Source organism: Macrobrachium nipponense, chromosome 2 (genome assembly GCF_015104395.2).
Source record: "Macrobrachium nipponense isolate FS-2020 chromosome 2, ASM1510439v2, whole genome shotgun sequence".
Lineage (NCBI taxonomy): Eukaryota > Metazoa > Arthropoda > Malacostraca > Decapoda > Palaemonidae > Macrobrachium > Macrobrachium nipponense.
In genome coordinates this window covers 104,149,986-104,172,431 of record NC_087201.1, presented here as the reverse complement: position 1 = coordinate 104,172,431, position 22,446 = coordinate 104,149,986, and the positions used below count along the sequence as shown (strand labels likewise).

The 22,446-nt window shown below is 38.3% G+C and overlaps 1 protein-coding gene across 2 annotated transcripts in view; it reads left to right on the top strand.

Moving 5' to 3' along the window:
• The window catches only part of LOC135220877 (beta-alanine transporter-like), a 361,428-nt gene that overhangs the window by 95,653 nt on the left and 243,329 nt on the right, over nt 1-22,446 (top strand). The window contains exon 2 of one of the 2 annotated variants that reach the window (XM_064258479.1): nt 1,149-1,227. The exons of the other annotated variant lie outside the window; for it this stretch is intronic. The gene's annotated coding sequence lies outside the window, so the exon portion shown is untranslated. The remainder of the gene's footprint in view (nt 1-1,148; nt 1,228-22,446) is intronic. 2 annotated transcript variants of the gene reach the window in all.

Genomic DNA, 22,446 nt, shown 5'->3' with positions numbered 1-22,446 from the left:
AATAACATATATAATATATATGTATATATATATTATATATATAATACATATAATATATAAAAATATATTATATATATATATAATATCATATATAATATCTATATATATATATATATATAATATATAATATATATATATATATATATATATATATATGTGTGTGTGTGTGTGCGTATGTGTGATATATAATATATATATATATATAATATATATATATATATATATATATATATATATAATGTGTGAATTACAAACATTGTTATCAATAGTATTTTCTGGAGGACCTCTCTTAAGTTTAGAAATTAGAGAAATAAATGAATCCTGGTACTTTTTAGTGTGACAACAAGGCACATATGCCCTAACACCATTAATAAATCGATATATTTATCCTGTCTCAGAAGATTCCTAGCGATGAAAATATGAATATGACCACAAAAAATAACTTTTTATTTTTTTTTTAAATGCAACACAAAAACTGAGAAGTACAAACGGAAGTGAATGAAGCAAATACGAGCCCAGGGTATGCGGCACCAAGGCTGGGTTCATTAGGACCAGTTTTTCTTAGTGCTTTACCCTTCCCCGTACAGCTATGGCAATTCATTTTGAATCCACGTCTTTATTAATTATGACTACAGCGCCAAATGCAGCCATATCCTTCTCTGATATGATTTTTATCAATATTATCCCAGTTCGAGGAGAATTGCAGAAGTATTGTTTATTCGTTTCCAAAAAAGTATTTAAAAAAAACTAATACCGTGACAAGATTCCTCAGAAACATAATTCACCTTCTCAACGGGGACCCTCATAAGCACCTGCGCATAAGAACTTTAAAAAAAATAGTAGCACCTGAAGTTTTTATTCCTTGTATACTAGTGTTAAATGGTCTTGTTGCCATTATTAATGATCTCGATACTTAATGTTCCGGAGTAGTGTTGGTAATATTCTACAGTGATATGCATTGATTTTGTATATTTGTATTGTTATTTGTATGTTTCTGTTTGTATTTTTTTATTATACACTTGAGATAATGTTTTATTTTCAAGTTATGGTTTTCTCCCTATATAGAAAGGATAATGTAATCATAATAATAGTAGAGTGATCTTGATCTTATTGATAATGGGTTTTTAATAATATTACTGATTTCGTAGGAAAAGCAACTGAATAATGAAACTAAAACAGTATCCCCGGACAAAAATAGAAGGTGGATCGTGACATGGGATGCAGTCGGTGAGTATTGTTTACTGAATTAGTGTTGGGATACAAGCTTTGATATGGTTTGGCTGACGTCACTGACCGCAACCCTAAAATTATAATCTGCGCGCAGGCCAACCTGATAGTCTACATCTTGTGAAAACGAGAACTACCTGAGATCTTTTGGTCTTATCGAAAGATCTCAGGCAATTCTCGTTTTTCATTTTCCTCCTTGGCATTACTTTATATATATATATATATATATATATATATATATATATATATATATGTATGTATATATATATATGTATATATATATATATATATATATATATATATATATATTATATATGTGTGTGTGTGTGTGTGTGTGTGTGTGTGTGTGTGTGTGTGTGTGTGTGTGAAATGGGGGAAAGGATTTCACTTCTTAAAACTTATGTCTGTTTCGTGTGGGCTTTCTCTTATCAGGAAAAGTCTTGCTTGATTGTGTTAGTCATTGCACTCAACTTATCATGCTAGAGTCAGCTATCTTAATAGCACAAAGAGTTATAAAATCTTGCTTGTAAAATGAAGTATGTTTCCCTAAATACATTTATTCTTGTCTTAAAATTCTTATAAACTTCCACCTGCAAATTGGGTAGACATAACAGTCTTTATTTTAAGGGGCACTTGTAACTTTCGTAAATCTGTGAGTTGGAATTAATATTCTAACTTGGTCTATGGGCACAGTTCAAACTCAGTCTATGGGCACTCTTGAATGATTTATATAAGTTCATAAATCATAAGGGGCCCTCAACGTCGCTGTCACTAACCTCTCCCCTCAGATCCTTTGTATATATGGTCTTTCATTCAATGCCAATTTTAGTAACTTATCTCACTTTTCGTCTGTATAGCTCCCTTTTTCCGTTATTGTTTCAAGGTCGTCTTTTCTATGCGTTTCGTTCAACAGCTGTTATTGAGGACTGCAGTGGCTTTCAAAAGCTCATTGGGTGAGGTCAAGATTTCTATTAGTCCTTATCTCCGTTAACCTCTGACCTCTATTGATTAACTCATTCACGCTAGTGGCTGTACCTTTTTGTCCTGTACTGTGTGGGAAAATAACACTACTTGATCAACACATTAGTTCGTAAGGGCAAAGGTCGGGTGGTTGGAACCCTGCGTCTAGGTCATTCACTTTTCTATCGCTCCTGTGTTTTCTCTGTTCTATAATTTTCTGTATGCCCATATTAATATATTAAGATATTTAGTTTACTCGGTTACTGACATTGATTCTATTATATATATATATATATATATATATATATATCTATATATTATATATATATATATATATAAGATCTTTTTTGCCACGAAGGAAAAAAATGAAAAAGCGAGTTAGCCGAGTGCTTTCGGTCCTATTCGGACCCTTTACTGAGTAAAGGGTCCGAATAGGACGAAAGTACTCGGCTAACTCGCTTTTTTCATTTTTTTCCCCTCGTGGCAAAAAAACCTTTATTTATACATAGCATCACGTTTTATATACTTCGTGATCAAGTTATTCATATATATATATATATATATATATATATATAATATAAATATATATATATATATATTATATATATATATATATATATATATATATATATATATATATATATATATATATTTCCCCATTTTGCCAATAAATAAGGACGCTTCCTTATGGACAATCTCTCTCTCTCTCTCTCTCTCTCTCTCTCTCTCTGCTCTGCTGCGCCTCATGTATTTCCAGGTGTCCAAAATGCCAGTATGGGCCAAACACCGGAGATTAATAAAAATAATCACTAGAGGGCAATCAAAATGATTGCTAGAGGGCATAACAGACGTCATAAAGATGGACGCACACTGACGCTCTGCCTCAGTCACGGGGCGAACGTGGCGAGCAAGATGGCTCTTGAGTTCCCTCCCCCCTTTGTCCTCTTGGCCTCTCACAGCCACATGCCGAATGTTACTTGAATCCCATCCTCCATGGTGCCCTTTTAGAATCCCAGAGGTGCCCTTAGAAGTGGAGACAGGTGTCTAGCCAAGAGGTCAGCATCTACATGAGCAACGTTGGCAGTCTTTTTCTTTTCGTTTCTGTTTCCCTCTGTGTCACATGTGAGCTGTCCATGCCCTGTGTCCTACCACAGCCACATGCCCTTGGTCATACAAGTTAACCTTGCTTTAAGTGCTGTGGCCCCCTCGGAGACATCATCCTTGGTGACATTGAGTGTCTGCAACAGCCCACTGAATCCTCAACCTCCACCTCCACCTTGATAGCCTCAAGGGCGCCTAAGCTTCTTGTGACTGGAGCTGACACCCAGATGCCTGCCTTGAGTCGGGTGGAACTACTAAAGGCCCAGGAAGAGGACCCAGGGCTACAATAATTCGGGGCGGACCTGCCACCTCCGAGGACGAGGTCACTGATCTGGTCAAGGATGGCTACCTCCTGGAGATGGGCATCTTGTACCATATCTCCCGGGACTTCTCTGCACCCACCCACATCATTAATAGATGGATTGAGATCCCCAAACCACTCCAGAATGAGGCCCTAAGGCTCTCCCTTGACAGCCTTGGAGGCCACTTTGGCGTCTCTCGGATGACCCAGGCTATGGCGAGTAAATTCCACTGGCCAGGACTTCGCAAGGCAGTCAAACGATTCATGAACTCCGCCCAACATGTCAAGTCACAGGCTGCCCCAGTGAAGTCGTTCTGAAGGCCCCTTTAAGAAATATACTGTCAGTAGGCATCCCCTTCAGGGAAGTATGCATTGATTACTGCTCCCCACCCGGAAGGACAGAGAAGAGGCACAGGAACCAGTATTGCTTCACCATCATAGATATGTTTACCTGATGTCCAGAATACATTCCTGTCTGCAGTGCTGCCTCAAAGAACGCCATCAAGGCCCTCTATCCAGAAGCCATTCCTGTCTGCAGTGCTGCCTCAAAGAATGCCGCCAAGGCCCTCATTCTGTTCGTCATTTCAGCTTCCCCAAAACAATCCAGACAGACAGGGGCTTGCATTTTGTGTCACAAGAGTTTCGTGATCATTTAGATAGCCAAGGGATCAGGCACGTCCACACGATGCCCTACAGACCTCAAAGTCAGGGAGTCATTGATAGGTTCCATCAGTCCCTCAAAAGTCGTCTGGCAAAGCTCTGTGAGGTGGATGGAACCAGCTGGGAAGAAAACCTCCCCTATGCCCTCTTCTCCATCTGACATACCCCAGCAGAGACCCTGGGCTATACCCCTTTTGAGCCCCTCTATGCACACTCCATGAGAGAGCCTCTTGACATCTTGCACAACTGCTGGGCAGACCCAGAGAAGGCTGACTGGTTGAAAGAACTTCTGATGATCCAGCAAAAACTCCAGGCTACCTAGGCCATCGCCCAAGTGAATGAAGCGGCCTCCCAGGAAAGGACAAAGATCATTCGACGAGAAGGCCAAGGTACAAACCTTCAGTGTGGGTGACCAGGTCCTGTTCCTCCACGTGGGCACCTCACACTCCTTAGAGACATAATTTACTGGTCCCCACAAGATACTTGGGAAAAGCGGCGACCTGAACTGCCCCGTTGATTGTGGGAAATGTAAGGCCAAGTGGTTACATGTAAACCTACTGAAGCCTTATGTAAACCAGGATCATACACCTTCTGTGAAAGAAGATGCCCCTCAACCTCTGTCATATGTGAGTTTCTGTGATCTGTGTCATACCACAGCCATGTGCACCTTGGTCTTACAAATTAACTTTACTTTAAGTGCTGTGGCCCCCTTGCACTTTAAACACTGCATGTTGCATGACTGTACATTATTCCCTCTCATTCAGTACAGTAACTGGATAAAGTAATTCGACCATCTCTCACTTTTGCGGGAAATTTGGAGTATGTATAAGACTTGTGTGTATTTGCAACTTAAAAGGTAAGGCAGCCTCACTGCACTTGATCCCTTACTCTTTGTGACACACATATATTTATACCACCATACATCATTCCAGATATCATCATCACCCATTCCTGACTGTGGAGAGGTGGAAATTCTCACTTTATACGCTCTGCGTTTCGCTTGGTGCTTGCAAGTTCATTCCACGTGTTGGCAAATCTGACTACATGAACTCAGTGCTTCAATTAACCTGGCTACATTAATTAATTAGGACCTTGAGAGTCCCTGAATCCTTCAGGTGCCGTTCAAGACATTGAGTAATATTTCTGTGAATATATTTCCTTTAAATTTGATCCTTAGTTTCCCTTACATTTTCCATGGAGCTCTAATCTCGGCCCTAAGCTGTAAATTCTGAATGTGAACTGGACCTCATCCAGGCCTCAATACAAGGTATAGGGTTACAAAATCCATTCCTTTGCTGTTATTTCGTTGTTTCTTAGCATCTCACTGGAATGAAAGCATGTTTACCATTGGCCTCAGGAGATCAGGCCTATTTGCCATTTGTGGGGTATTTCTTCTAAGTGGTCTACAACTCTACTTTTACAGCAGCAATGTCCAGTATCTTCCACAGTGGCACTAAGAGGTAACAGTTAGAGGTGTTGGACAGCAAGACTGAAGAAAGGATGAGTGAATGGAGACAAAGTAAAAAGCTATAAATGGCTGCAGTTGGGGTCGAAGGGTTGCTGCAAACACACTGTAGACATACCTACAGTGCACCACGTGAGGCACACTGACGAAACTAACTCCCTACGGGTTTGCAACATAAGATTCATAATGCATTCTGATATCTTTATCAAGATTCTTATGAGCAAACTATGGTATTGACAAGATGTATCAAGACAATAAATTATGTAAACAACAACACAAGTTAAACTGAAAAGACAATACAGAACACTCAAACAAAATAGAGAACCGTGATGGTTCTGTTTCGAGATAAAGAAAGCTTGACGCTTATCAACTGAAAATGCATAATTTTTTCAATGTTGTTAGGAATGGTTTGTTCCCTGTAAACATTTTTGCTCACATTTTTTAAAGAAATAACTAAAGAATAAAATCCGTTTGCAACAACTACATCGATGGTTGGTTGCAACGTAAGTGGGATGTGTGTTGTTGAGGGAAGCATACCGGACGTGGATCATCCATGCACCATCAGCTCTTGTTCAAGAAACGTACGGGATCTTGACTCTGTAGCTTACAACACCAAGGGTTGCAAGGTCAACGAATGATAAGTGCACGGATTCAGAAAGTAAAAACATGGTTTGATGTTGTTAACACGTGGTTTCTTGTTGTTTCTTTTCTTGAATAAACAAAATTGCGTTTTTTCCCTGTAAGGAGTGGATTTTTTTTATATATAGCTTCAAACAAAACATGATGATCTTTTGTTGAAATTATCATTTGCCGTCTTTTCCGGTGTTCTGAAAGCAAAAGCATGACGGAGCCAAGCGTTTATTATCGCCACAGTCTAATATTTGCATCTTGATCGTTCAGTCTGTGCATATGTGCGAATATGACTCCATGCGCAATATTTCTACTTTACGTAATTGTTCAATCTGCGGAACCAAATATCTAAATATATTTTAGGAAACAAAATTATCTTGATCTGAGCCACACCTTTCGCTAGCTTCATAACATCCAAATTTTTGTACTTAGTTATTTTGTAAAATACTTTCGTAGAAAATAAAAAGTAAAAATAAAATAAAACTAAGGGAGATGCTTCCTGAAACTTTATGCAACCCCCAAAATTTCTATCACTTCAGTTTCCTTGGTGATATTTTAAAAGATTTCCTTGGTGATATTTTTTAAAAAGTATGTGAAGGCAAGCTGTTTTGTATAAACATTAATTGAAAAATTTTTCAATTTGACATTAAAATAGCAATACTTCTAGTATCAAGAAATTTTTTCTGTGGATACCAGGAGCACTTTTTAGCAAACCCTAATTATCTGTATAACTCATATGTCTTTATGTATACTTTATATACATACATACATACACACACACACACACACACACACACACATATATATATATATATATATATATATATATATATATATATATATACATATATATATATAATGTCGTGACTGCATTCTCCCATTTTTTAACATTGTTGAACATCCTTATTACTAGCACCATCCATTTTAATGTCTTTGGTAGGAGATGAACCCAGGTTAGGGTTATAAATTTTGTTACCGTGTATTATTGTGATCCTTAAAGAACACTGCTTTTGAATATTCTGGCGACTGCCGTCATTCTAAATAGCAAGTTCTCTATTACTCTAAAGCTAGAATTGCTATGCTTTTCCTCTTGAAATGAAAATTCTCCGTTAACATACCTTTGGGTATCATAATTATTGCTGAATTTGAACTTTCATAGCAGGTAATAGAACCATATCTGGGGTTCGCGATGTGCTTTACTACATACGACATACATACATACATAATACGGTCATCGTTATATATTTATTGCGATCAAGTATAGTTGACTCAAAAACAAAAAAGACACTCGAATCAACTTTTATCTATTCATGTTTGTTTTATATGTCAGTGTCATCGAATTTTGTTCTCGGTCGTTGCTCCTTTTTCAAGCGGAAATCGAAGAATAATTCTTGAGTTAGTCAAACACTTCGTGAGCTTTCATGTACCTTTCCTAATTATCTCTATTACTCTTCCTGGTGGAGCTTTAAGTTTGTTTGATTAATCTTAACTTTTGTCGTAAAATGACATAGAATTCCATGTAAAGGTCAGATGAGATGGATATTATAACATGATCATTCACATTTTATACTTATATATATAACATTATTTTATCCTATCTCTTTGATTGTTTATCACTGCTCATAAAGTTTCAGAACTTTGAGTGCTGCATATATACTTGATTTATAATTCGCATGTTTCTTAACATTAGCGCAAGGCGTCTATATTTTAATAATGTAATCCGAGAATGTGACGCCCCCTGAAATCTGGTGAATCCTGGTTCTCGAATTTCCCTTCGGCCAGATCTGACTTTCCCTAAGTCCAGTTTGTTCTGGTCAGTGGTCATAGGTCGCGACACCGCGAGACACCTCGACAGCTATTGTTGTGCTTTGTCCAACAGATGTTCCGTGATAAACACCGATATGATACCGACTCTGCGAATGAGATTCGAGAGGAACCAGACGATGATTCGTTCATGAAACTGATACAAACAGCATGGGCATGTTTGCTTTCACAGCCTCAGATAAGATCCTTGTGACAAACACGAGCAGTTTCGAAGAATTGGAACGCCAGACAATAATATTTGCTCAGATAACGATAAGTTGTATTGAAGCTATTTGACTCCTTGTTTGAAGTCAACAATTGGATAACAGTCCAGGAACATTTCCTTCTCTGGTGGCGATATTGTTATCGGATTATGTACACACACATACACACACACACTAATGAAAATTTGCGGATGCGAAGTTCCTGTAAATGTGGAATAATTTATTTGGTTCTTGTTAGAAGACATTAGAGTTACGAGAAACTTACAATTGCCTGCTCTTGCTCCTTTACTATTCATTTCTTAAGTTTGCCGTACGCCTGCGAACTAAGGCACGTTTGCACACACACACACATATATATATATATATATATATATATATATATATATATATATGTGTGTGTGTGTGTGTGTGTGTGTGTGTGTGTTTGTATATACTTTTAACGGGATGAACCCGCCGTACTCGAAATGTTCACTAACCGCTTCATGTCCTTACAATGAGTGCTCATTGGAACACGAAAACTTCGGTTCGTACCTTACATACAGTGAAATGTTACCTCCAGTTTTTTTCTTATATATAATATATATTTATTAATATTTTTTTCTTATATATATATAATTATATCTTATATATATAGTATATATATATCTATTATATTATATAATATATAATAATATATATATATATATTATATATATTCTAATATATATATATCGAACTACAAATGTCCTTTAATATCTAATTCGCTCTACCTCGGGATTAATATATTTTCATATATGTTTAACCGAGGGGGAATTTATTAAGCGATAATAGAATTGGCGATCGACAGACGCGAACCATCGACCTCTCAATTCTAGGACTGGCAGTGAAGCCACGGTGGCGGGGTGGTTTTGGGGCTTCACTGCCAGTCCTAGAATTGAGAGGTCGATGGTTCGCGTCTGTCGATCGCCAATTCTATTATCGCTTAATAAATTCCCCCTCGGTTAAACATTTATGAAAATATATTAATTCCGAGGTAGAGCGAATTAGATATTAAAGGACATTTGTAGTTCGATATATGTATATGAATCACGGCAATGTGATAGACTTATATATATATATATATATATATATATATATATATATATATATATATATATATATACCCGTGCTCCCTGCTATTAGCCCCTTCCTTTCTTATATCTCTTTTATACCATTTTTACAAGTGGACTCGGTCTACCTCTCTTATGCTTTCTTAACATTTCCGAATTATGTACATGGCCAAATCATCTCAAAAACCCTATTCCAACCTTTCATCTTTGTTAACCTTTCGGCCACTCCAAACGTATTACGTCTACACTGCTCTTGCTCCTTTGTGCCAAAACATCTTGGTTTCTGTCCTGTGAAGCATTTATCTGTTCTGGAATAAATATACTCATTCACAACTAGAGGACTAAGTTTTTTTTTTTATTATCAGTACAAGGTATAGGGTTACAAAATCCATTCCTTTGGCCATTCCACACAGCGCAGATGATTGATGATGCTGTTATTTCGTTGTTTTCCAGCATCTCACTGGAATGAAAGCATGTTTACCAGTAGCCTCAGGAGATGAGGCCTATTTGCCTTTTGTGGAGTATTTCTTCCAAGTGGTCTACAACTCTACATTTACAGCAGCAATCTCTAGTGTCTTCCACTGACTACCACTATTGCGACAGTTCTTAGTACATATTATAGATATATATATATATATATATATATATATATATATATATATCTATATATATACTATATATATATATATATATATATATATATATATATATATATATATATCGGTTATGAAGTTTTCTGCTATAGCCTATCTCCAAGTACATTATCTTAAGTTTCTATTGAGCTATTTTTCATTTTACATTTCTTGTATTTTCAGACTGAGTGACAGAGTTAGATATAGCCATGGCTAACAACTCGGAGGAAATCAGATGGATTGACCAAATCTGGCCTATAACCTTCAGAGGCCAGGGATGCTGGCGCATCCCTCATTTTACGTTCCTGGGATAGCTAAACACATTAAAAGAGATGAATCCTTTGATGGTATACCAAGCCTCGACGACCTGTGAGAGAGGTGACCGAAGTGCTCAGGGTAATGGAGTTTGAGTCTCGGCTTTTTTGCGATTTGCTAAAATCATACCCCTCAAGAATGCAGGCTGTGGTAGAGGCAGATGGAGGCCACACAAAACATTAAATACTCAGAGAGAAGCTTAGATAAATAGCTTTTCTGAATTACTTTTGTTTTTGTCCATATCAATTTAGTTTATGCTGTAGAGGGTTGGGGCTCTAATTTCGAAACACTGTGTATATATATATATATATATATATATATATATATATATATATATATATATATATATATATATATATATATATATATATATATATAATGCCATTACTCTTTAAATTAAAATAATATCTTGTTCATTGCAATTGTTCAGAATAGAGATGTTGGTGAGCTAGCCCTTACACTCTCACACCACTTCCTTAAGGGATTAATTCTTAAATCCCCCTGGCCTTTTTTGACTGCCTGGAACCTTGTGCCCATAGCTTGACAGGACTTGACACGAGAGAAGAGTAACAGGCGCCATCCTGGATGCATGCCACATACTAACCATATGGCTGACTTGACCAAGCGGGTCAGAGGTCACACAAGGACAGACTGTGCCGCCAGACGAGAAACTTGTGAAATTTCTTTGAACCCAGCTGACGATCTTAGACCTTTGCGCACTTCCAGCTAGCTTGCTTGTGTTGCTCGTTTTTGAGCTCCTGTCCATTGGAGAAGGCTATTACCGAGCCTATGTTTTTCTTTGTTGTGGGTAAAATTCCCTTCCCATCGACGTCCCATGAGAAAGACGAACTCCATTCTCTGATGATTGTAAAGTGTGAGTTACAAGGTGAGTTACAAGGTTACAGCAGTCAGTTTTATCGCAATCTCTGACTTATTTCATTTACATTTTCATGTATGAGCCACCCTGTGCCTCATTGAAATTGCATTTTGATAGAATCATATTGCATTATATTCCTGTTATATCCCCACCTTGAGTTCGGTCATCTTTATAGTGTGGCTTAGTCATATTGTGTTCTTTCATGCTGTGTGATAATTGCATTGTTATTAGCTATCCACTAAAATTTTTCAATCAGAAAGTAACGTAACTGTTTCTAGTCATGTCATTAATCATTCCCTTAATTTCTTACTCTAAGTGACCAGTAACGTAACTTGGGAACTTTCTCTGAGCCGATAAAAGGGGCTTGAACCCAGCAGATGATCTTAGGCCTTTATGCACCTTCAGCAAGCTTGTTCATGTCCTTGTTACTGAGCTCCTGTCCCTTGGCGAAGGCTACTACTGAGCCTATGTTTTCCTTTGTTGTGAAGTAAAAGTTCCCTTCCCCATGGGCGTCCCATGAGGAAGACAAACTCCATTCTCTGATGAAGGTAAAGGTGAGTTACAAGGTTATAGCGGTCAGTTTTATCACAATCTCCAACTTATTTCCTTTTCATTTTCATGTGCAAGCCCCCCCTGTGCCTCATTGAAATTGAAATGTGATATAATTGTATTGTATTTTATTTTTGTTATGTCCCCACCTTGAGTTTGGTCATCTTTATAGCGTGGCTTAATTGTATTGTATTCTTTCATGCTGTGATAATTACCTTGTTATTAGCTTTCTGCTAAAATTATCCCATTGGGAAGTAACGTAACTGCTTAGAGTCATTTATTCATTCCTTAATTTCTTACTCTAAGTGACCAATAATGTAACTACTTCCCATTGCAATCACTCAGTAATGTACCTGCTCCTCTTAAGTGGTTATTAACATAAGATTAATACTTGTGAGACCAAGTATCCAGTGCCTTACGTATAATTTCGTTGATCCCCCATTACGTGTGCAACACACCCTCACTCACATCGAAACCGCTGTCGGTACAGATGTGATATCTTTTACTGATATGATCTTGTAATGTGTAAATATAATCGAGTAAACTAACTTAAGAGTTTACCTCATCTTTACCTATTCTGAAGTAGGCCTTCAGCTTAAGTTTGTGATACGAATGTACTTCCTTATATAGGCTATTTGCAGATCAGGTAAGCTAGCCCCCTCCTCCCCATTGCACATCCCTAGGTACATTCGTATATATATATATATATATTATATATATATATATATATATATATATATATATATCTATATATATATAACACAGGCAGTCCCCGGGTTACAACGGGTTCGGGTTACTACGTTCCGAGGTTAAGGCGCTTCTTAATTATATTCATCAGACATTATTTCCAGGGTTACGATGCCTACAACACTCATCTGGAGATGAAATATGACACCTAAAATGCAAAATAATCAATATTTGAAGGTTTTTTTTTATGAAAAATGCAATAAGAATGCAGTTTACATAGTTTTCAATGCACCAAAAGCATTAAAAGTAAGGTTTTCTTAGAATTTTTTACGATGTTCCGGCTTACGACGATTTTCGGCTTACGAAGCATCTCAAGAACGGGATCCCCGTCGCAACCCAGGGACTGCCTGTATATATATACACACTAGCTGACCAATCTGGCACTGCGCAGGAAAACTCTAAATTACAGTCTACATGTAAGGGGAAGGGAAGAGGGAAAGAGGGGAGGGAAGGTGTTTGTGTTGACTGTCTGACTGACAATTCTACTGTTTTCATTTAATGCCCGCCCTTTGAACAGTCGAACAGCCGTAGGTGAACTGGCAGGTACTAATATGAAGAGTGTCCCTTTTATCTAGGTATTACTCTACTGTCTGACGCCTTTAATCAGGTATTACTGTGCCGTCTGCCCCTTTTATCCAAGTATTATTGTGGTGACTGTCCCTTTTATCCTTGGGTTACTATGTTGTCTGTCCCCATTTAACCAGGTATTACTGCACTGTTTTGTCCCCTTTAACCAGGTAATACTTTGCTGTCTGTCCCGTTTATCAAGGTATCACTGTAGGGACGGTCCCATTTATCCAGGTATTACTGTGATGATTGTCCCTTTTATCCTGGTATTACTCTTGTGACTGAAAAGCATTTTCATTGATATATTTATATGGTCTTGAGTAAATGAAATGAGGTTTACTATGCTGTCTCCCCCTTTAACCAGGTGTTACTGTAGTGACTACCCCTTTTATCCAGATATTACTGCGTTATGTCACCTTTAACCAGACATTACTGTGCTGTCCGTCTCCTTTAACCAGGTATTATTGAGCTGTCTGTTACTTTTATCCAGGTATTACTGTGGTGACTGCCCCTTTTCTCTAGGAATTACTGTGCTGTCGGACACCTTCAACCAGGTATGTCTGCGCCATTTGTCACCTTTAACTAAGTTTTACTGTACTGTCTGCCCCCTTTATCCAGGTAATACTATGGCGACTGTCCCTTTTATCCAAGTATGACTATTCTGTCTGTCCCCTTTAACCAGGTATTATTGGGCTGTCAGTCCGTATTATCCAGGTATTACTGTTGGACCTGACTGTGGGTTTCTTTTAAAAGTAAACGTACCTATTTGGTTATTGCGCAGGTTCGTTGCCCTCTAAGTATTCGTTGAGATTGCATGACTGGCCTATACTTATCACCACAGCAGAGCTGAGCTTGGCATAAAGTGAGCGTGTTTAGTTTCTGAACAGTGCTGTGAGTGAGGTTTGGCTCACATGTTCTTATTTTTCCCTTTCTTTTCTATGGAGTAAATTGAATGGTGATGATGATTACGCGACTTTATTAATAAGCTTGTCTCCAATATCTTGAAAGCTTCCTTTATGCTTTTCATGACAGCCTGTTCATTTGATACGGTAAAATAAATCAATGTTTTTGATTATCGGGCCACATCTTTTGATTTTTTCACATAAGAGGCTGTCACTATCGTATGATATATGAATAACGGTTAAGATCTCAAATAGTTACGAAGCGAAGGAAAATTCCAGTCATGGGTCTTGCTTTTGGCGAAGCAGGCTATAAGCTGTAGGAGTTAAACTGTTAAGCGCAACTACATGCTTAGGTTTAAACACTTCAAGCTTTTGATGGGATTTCAAGTTAAGTATATCTTAGTTTAACAAGACCACTGAGTTGATTAACAGCACTCGTAGGGCTGGCCAAAAGGATTAGATATTTTTACGTGGCTAGGAAGCAATTGGTCACCTAGCAACGGGACCTACAGCTTATTGTGGGATCCGAACCATATTATATCAAGAAATGAATTTCTGTCACCAGAAATAAATTCCTCTGATTCCGTGTTGGCCGAGCCGAGAATAGAATTTCGGACCACCGGATTGGTAGCCGAGCGCGAAAACCACTCATCCAACGAGGAACTTGATGGGATTTCAAGGCATTCTAAGTTTCAATTCATCATGAATGTTGCGTATGTTTCGGCCATTGGACGAGCTTGTCTCTTCGGCTATTTCCTTAAGTTGGCGCTAAAATGTCAAGGAACCCAGAGATCCCCCCCCCCCCACACACACACACACACCAAGGCGTCTTATTATTGATAAGGTCAAATCAAAACTTCTGCCTGTCGAAGCCAAAACAAAAGTTGATGCAGAATACATTCTGAGTCGTGTTTTTGCATTTTAAGGGGATTGGAAAATGAAGAATTGAAGCACAAGGGTACCCAGTAGGAACCAGAATTCATAACCGATAGTGATAGTTCAAAGGTCGATGTCCATCATGTCCTCACTCCTCTTTGGGTCAGAGCAAGTGCACTAGGATGGCACGCAGGACAATCTAATGCATCTTTGAAGGAGGCCTGTAGGGGAGGACTCTCTCATGTCTGTCGGCGTTCGTTGGCACGTGACGTTTCAAATAAATGGAACGTAGGATAGAAAAGTTAGCGTTTTCTTTGGGGTATAAATGTAAACTGAAAATTTAATAAAGCGATGCAAGGTTCAGTAAAATAAATATGTATGCATGTATGACTTGAAACACAGGTATATATATATATATATATATATATATATATATATATATATATATATGTATGTATGTATGTACACACACATATATATACCCGAGTTTGTATGTATATGAATATATATAGATATATATATATATATATATATATATATATATATATTTGTTTGGTATGTATATATGCAGGAATATGTAAGCTTATAAAAGAAGTCTTGTTTAGGCCAATCAAATTGCATTTACAGAATTGACGGAACATAACATAAAGGACAACCATTTTGCTGTTACCAAGATAATATTTACCAAAACTAATAAATATAACGTGCTCATTCAGATTCATTTACTCAGCAATTGAACACGCACTCAAGAAAACCATATCGGAACGAACTCCAGGTGACTACTGTATTGAGAGAGAACTTTCTGTAAACGAACTTTTATTTTGGCTGTAATGAAAATAATGATTCCTGGTATATTTTCAGTGAAATTAACTACTCAATTTTGATGTGTGTGTGTGTGTGTGTGTGTGTGTCAATTAAAAGACCTCATTTAAACAGAATCGTATCTATTATAGCGGAAATATTCGCTCAGAAAAAAATTGCAAGCTTTCCATGAGTAACTGTTAATCCTGGAAAACTTGTAATAATAATAATAATAATAATAATAATAATAATAATAATAATAATAATAATAATAATAATAATAATAAAAATAATAATAATAATAATAATAATAATAATAATAATAATAATAATAATAATGTTCATGGACGACATCAAGCTGTATGGTAAGAGCATCAAGGAAATAGATACCCTAATCCAGACTGTAATGATTGTATCTGGGGACATCAGGATGGAGTTTGGAATAGAAAAATGTGCCTTAGTCAACATACAAAAGGGCAAAGTAACAAGAACTGAAAGGATAAAGCTACCAGATGGGGGCAACATCAAAAGATGAGACTGGATACAAATACCTGGGAATAATGGAAGGAGGGGATATAAAACACCAAGAGATGAAGGACACGATCAGGAAAGAATATATGCAGAGACTCAAGGCGATACTCAAGTCAAAACTCAACGCCGGAAATATGATAAAAGCCATAAACACATGGGCAGTGCCAGTAATCAGATACAGCGCAGGAATAGTGGAATGGACGAAGGTAGAACTCCGCAGCATAGATCAGAAAACCAGGAAACATATGACAATACACAAAGCACTACACCCAAGAGCAAATACGGACAGACTATACATAACACGAAAGGAAGGAGGGAGAGGACTACTAAGTATAGAGGACTGCGTCAACATCGAGAACAGAGCACTGGGGCAATATCTGAAAACCAGTGAAGACGAGTGGCTAAAGAGTGCATGGGAAGAAGGACTAATAAAAGTAGACGAAGACCCAGAAATATACAGAGACAGGAGAATGACAAACAGAACAGAGGACTGGCACAACAAACCAATGCACGGACAATACATGAGACAGACTAAAGAACTAGCCAGCGATGACACGTGGCAATGGCTACAGAGGGGAGAGCTAAAGAAGGAAACTGAAGGAATGATAACAGCGGCAGAAGATCAGGCCCTAAGAACCAGATATGTTCAAAGAACGATAGACGGAAATAACATCTCTCCCATATGTAGGAAGTGCAATACGAAAAATGAAACCATAAACCGCATAGCAAGCGAATGTCCGGCACTTGCACAGAACCAGTACAAAAAGAGGCATGATTCAGTGGGAAAAGCCCTCCACTGGAGCCTGTGCAAGAAACATCAGCTACCTTGCAGTAATAAGTGGTACGAGCACCAACCTGAAGGAGTGATAGAAAACGATCAGGCAAAGATCCTCTGGGACAATGGTATCAGAACAGACAGGGTGATACGTGCAAATAGACCAGACGTGACGTTGATTGACAAAATCAAGAAGAAGGTATCACTCATTGATTTCGCAATACCATGGGACACCAGAGTTGAAGAGAAAGAGAGGGAAAAGTGGATAAGTATCAAGATCTGAAAATAGAAATAAGAAGGATATGGGATATGCCAGTGGAAATTGTACCCATAATCGTAATCATAGGAACACTAGGCACGATCCCAAGATCCCTGAAGAGGAATCTAGAAAAACTAGAGGCTGAAGTAGCTCCAGGACTCATGCAGAAGAGTGTGATCCTAGAAACGGCACACATAGTAATGAAAAGTGATGGCTCCTAAGGAGGCAGGATGCAACCCGGAACCCCACACTATAAATACCACCCAGTCGAATTGGAGGACTGTGATAGAGCAAAAAAATAATAAAATAAATAATAATAATAATATGCTGGAAGCAGACCTTCTTTCAAACATGTTTTATTGAATACAACAATGGCAGAATTGACAGAATCAATCTTATACCGAATTTTCTCAATTCTTCTAATGATTTGCTTCTCTGGCTCACTGTCCGATGTTCATCATGCTGTAGGTCATTAACGGAATTTCGGGCTGGTTGTGTTTCGTAGGTCGGGAACGGACCGTAGTTGTCAGGGGGCCATCCGTATTTTTTATGTTTCTTTCAGTATTTTCTTAACAACGTCTACATGTTGGCCGAAACATGTAGACGCCGACGTCGTTAAGAAGATACTGAAAGAAACATAAGAAATACGGATGGCTCCCTGACGACTACGGTCCGTTCCCGACTTACGAGACACTTCAATACCTGTGCCGACTCTCCTTGATCCTCCGCAGTCTTTGATAACGCCAGCCCGAAATTCCGTTAATGACCTACAGCATGATGAACATCAGACAGCTGCTTAGAAATACCAGTGTGCCAGAGAAGCAAGCCATTAGAAGTATCGAGGAAATTCTGTATAAAATCAATTCTGTCAATTCTGCCATTGTATTCAATAATAATAATAATAATAATAATAATAATAATTTTGTCAAACATGGAAGTCCTAACTGGTAGGGACCCAGTGCAAAACTCGTTTTTAAGACAGGATAATAATAGTAATATAATATAATAATAATGATTTTGCTCAACATGGAAGTGTTCACTGGTAGAAACCCAGTGCAAAATCCGTTTTTAAGACAGGACAGTAAGAAGAAGGGCAAGCTTAGTAAAGACTACAGAGGTAATAAGAGAGTCCGATTGAGATGGTATGGGCATGTGTTGAGGATGGATGACGAGGAGGGAATGAAGAGGGTTTGGGAGGAACCTGTTAGAGGAAGAGATCGAGAGGGAGACAGAGAATGAGATGGCTAGATAAAATGAAGGAAGGTATGGAGTGAACAGGTATTAAAAAGAAAAAGAAAAAAAATGACGGTCTTGTGATGAAACGACAAAACTAGTCCGAGCTTGTAAATTTGATGCAGCAGATACTTCTGGGGGTGGATCATGGCGGAAGACCATGCTTGTAAAACTGCCAGATGACGCAAACACTCACACACACACACACACACACACACACGTACGTTTGTTTATGAATATGTGGCGAATGTAGACGAAAAGGTTAGCTTGAAATTGGTCACTTTCTGACTGACTGTACATATATCAAGAATTATTAGGTAATGGTTTTTCTTTCAAAAGAAAGTAGCCTTACTAAGAGAGATACTTTGTTTTAAATGGAAATTGAAAGGAAAAACGCTCGATAGCTTACGAGGTTTAAACTTGATCTAAGTTGTTATACATGTATGGGAATTATAGCAATAAATAACTAGAAGCGAAGAGTACTTTTGACACACACTCACACAGATACATACATATTACAACACAAGCTGCTAACTAAATTAGATAGTACAGAAATTACAAAGAAAAACAAACCAAATAGATAAAATAGTAAGATAAATAAAACCATAGAATGAGACTCATAAACATCAACCAAATCTAATTTTTCAGTTTCTACTGTCTGAATGAATTTGGTGAATATACACTATTTTAAGGGACTTATATAATTTATATTTGGCTCAAATTGACTGCATTGCAATCCTGTTTGTGTGTTTATCAGAGAGAGAGAGAGAGAGAGAGCGCCAATGGTCAGTGAAAGCGAGTGAAGGGTGTCCCGGTTGTTTCTATGGCTACCTAACGGACATCAACCAGTCTACCAGTGCGAACGGCACGATGTCTAGACGAATGTTATCTCTAACGGTATCAATAAATTTGTTTACTCTATTACACATAAACAGTATCAATAATTTTTGAAATTTTGAAAGGGTAAAGGAGTGTACAATCTGTAGTACATTAAGTTACTCTTCAACATCGTACGCAAGACATCTTTCATTTATTTGCAATCGTGTTTCCAAGAGCTCATTATGGTGAGGGTTTGAGATTAGATGACACTTTTATTTTTTTAATGTCTAACTGGTTCTTGAAAACTAGGAAGAACAACCATGTTCTTCAGAGATTAGGATAAAATGAGACCCTTTTCTTGAAAGATGTAAAGCTTGGGATGGCCAGTGTATTTTTATTTACGCTCCAAGAGTTAAACAGAAGAAAAGCGCATAATTTCATCCTAAGCTGTTCTTATTTTGTGTAAATCACTTATTATATAGTACGTTTATAATATCGGGTTTTGCACGTTGTGGAGTCTCGACTCTCGCTTTCTCTTCCTCTCACTGTACACACACACACACACACACACACACACACACACACACACATATATATATATATATATATATATATATATATATACACACACACACACACATATATATATATATATATCATACATATATATAATTATAATTATATATATATATATGGCATTCTTAACTTCCGGCTTTCCTCATTATTTTGATTACTTTCTCCTTGAACCCAGTATCCTAAAAGAAGGATATGAATAAAGTTCTTTTTAGGAACATATGGTTTAGAACCCACATCCGCAAGCATCAAATTTTACCAAACTGTAGCTTGTAGAGTGTAGAACCCCTTGTTTGCCTCAAAAATCCCTTGTTTACCAGCGACAGACAACCCAGGTTTCATTTCTCTGCCAGACGTAGGTTTGACGTGAGTCATGGCTGTTGGGTATGTCCACGGTCGGTATGTCTTGAGAGATGAAGGATCCTGCCCCAGGCTATGGTGGAAGCCTGGGTCTTCAAGAATCTTTCGATGACTATGAGCCTATGCCTGTTTTCATGATTCCAGAGAAGAGGGTTACAGTCGTTTTTCCAACTATTTTGGTTAAACTAAACAGATTAAATCAACAATATTCTAATTAAACGAATCTTGATGCGATCTTACTGATCACTGTAGTATCTATTGAGAGTAGTCGTCATACCTAATTCCGGTCACCTCCCCCCCCCCACCTCTCTCTCTCTCTCTCTCTCTCTCTCTCTCTCTCTCTCTCTCTCTCTCTCATTGTTTGCTGGGTAATAGTTGCCTGGTGTTTCATCAAATAAGATTTCCATTGAAAGCATGTCAATACTTTGGAGTGTTTAGATTTGTTTTAGTCATAAATACCTACGAGTATGCCTGTGCAATATTTACCCAAAGCTTGTCATGAAACCGATAATATCCTCCCATATATTAGCACCAGTGATGGAGTAATAAGGAATTCCAAACTTACTGTTCTTTAAATTATGAATGTTTGTACATACGTACATGCTTACAATCATTGAATATTATACCATTAATGTCCCATGGGCTCCTACATGGCGATATAGGCGTTGTCCCCAATGGTGCCAGATGTACTTCTCTGAAGTTTAAAAGGCTTACCACCATTCCCGGCGTTTACCCCTTTTTAGGCTGAGCTTCCGTTATTGTCTCCTGGGAGCAATATACTTCTGGTTGCCTCGACTTTTCTTAGGAAATCTTTCCCTTCTGCCAGGTCTCTGTTTTTCATATAGGCCTAATTAAATCTCTTTTGGACCTTTCTTGGGATTATCTCTACTACTGGACTTTCACACTTTAGATTTATTTATTTATTTATTTTTTGTTAATTTACCTACATATATTTTAAGTTCCAAGCTCTGAGCTCTCTCATTTGTTTATATATATATATATATATATATATATACATACACTATATATATATATATATATATATATATATATATATATATATATATAGAGAGGAGGGGAGAGAGGAGATGACAGAGGAGGAGAAGGGGAGGAGAGCGGAGGCGATTGCGGAGAGAGAGACCGAGGAGAGGAGCGAGGTGGCGGAGGAGGACGGCCCGACCGCGGTGCGGTGAGAGAGAGGGGCGAGGGATGGGGAGAGGGCACGAGAGGGGAGGGGAGAAGGAGTGAGGAGGGAAGGGGGAGGGAGGGCAGGAGGGGCGAGACTCGGGACTGAGAGGAACTGTGTGAAGATTGAGAGGCGAAGGAGAGGAGAGCTGGATCTGGATGAGATGAAGGCGAAGCAAGGGAGAGGATAGGAGAGAGAAGATGATCGAGGAGGACGGGGCGTGCTACGAGGGTGAAGGAGAGAAGGGGTGAGTGGGATGAGAGAGGGAGGGATGGGAGGGATTGGCAGAGACGTTGGGGGGGAAGAAGAGAGGACGGAGCGCTGATAGTGAGACAGAGAGGGGAGATGAGAGGACTTGAGGAGGCGAAGGAGGGAGGAGGACGGAGAGGAGGCGGAGATGAGAAGGAGACTGGCCGGAGAGAGAGAGACGGTGACGAGAGAGCCGCGGGGGATGAGCGAGAGAGAGGGAGGCGGGGCGAGGAGGGAGGAGTGGGGGATGACGAGGAGGACAGGGGGGGAGGGGGCGGGGGCGAGAAGGAGAAGAGATGATCGAGAGTGGAGAGTGAGGTCGGAGATCGTGAGAGAGACGAGAGAGAGAGGCGAGAGGGAGATGAGAAGAGAGAGAGGGGTCGTGCTGGTTACCCAAGTGGAATTATCGGCATGTATTTAATTTATCAAACAGTGTATAAGTCCTTTCTTTCCATTAAGAGTATTCATAAAATTTTTCCATTTTAAATCTTTTCTAGACAGATTTAGTGCCAGCTTTGCCATTTACTCGGAATATATAATTGTTTTTTTATGTTTTATCATCAAAATACAAGGTACTTTTGCTTGAATGCCATACCCGAAGAAAAATGTCTATTTAGGTTTTTTACTCTTATAAGGGTTTGTCAAAACAAATAGATGTTTGTTTAAGTCACGATGTCATACTGATAATAATTTCAAGAATGCCTGGACATGTTATATATACAAAACTTTTACGGAA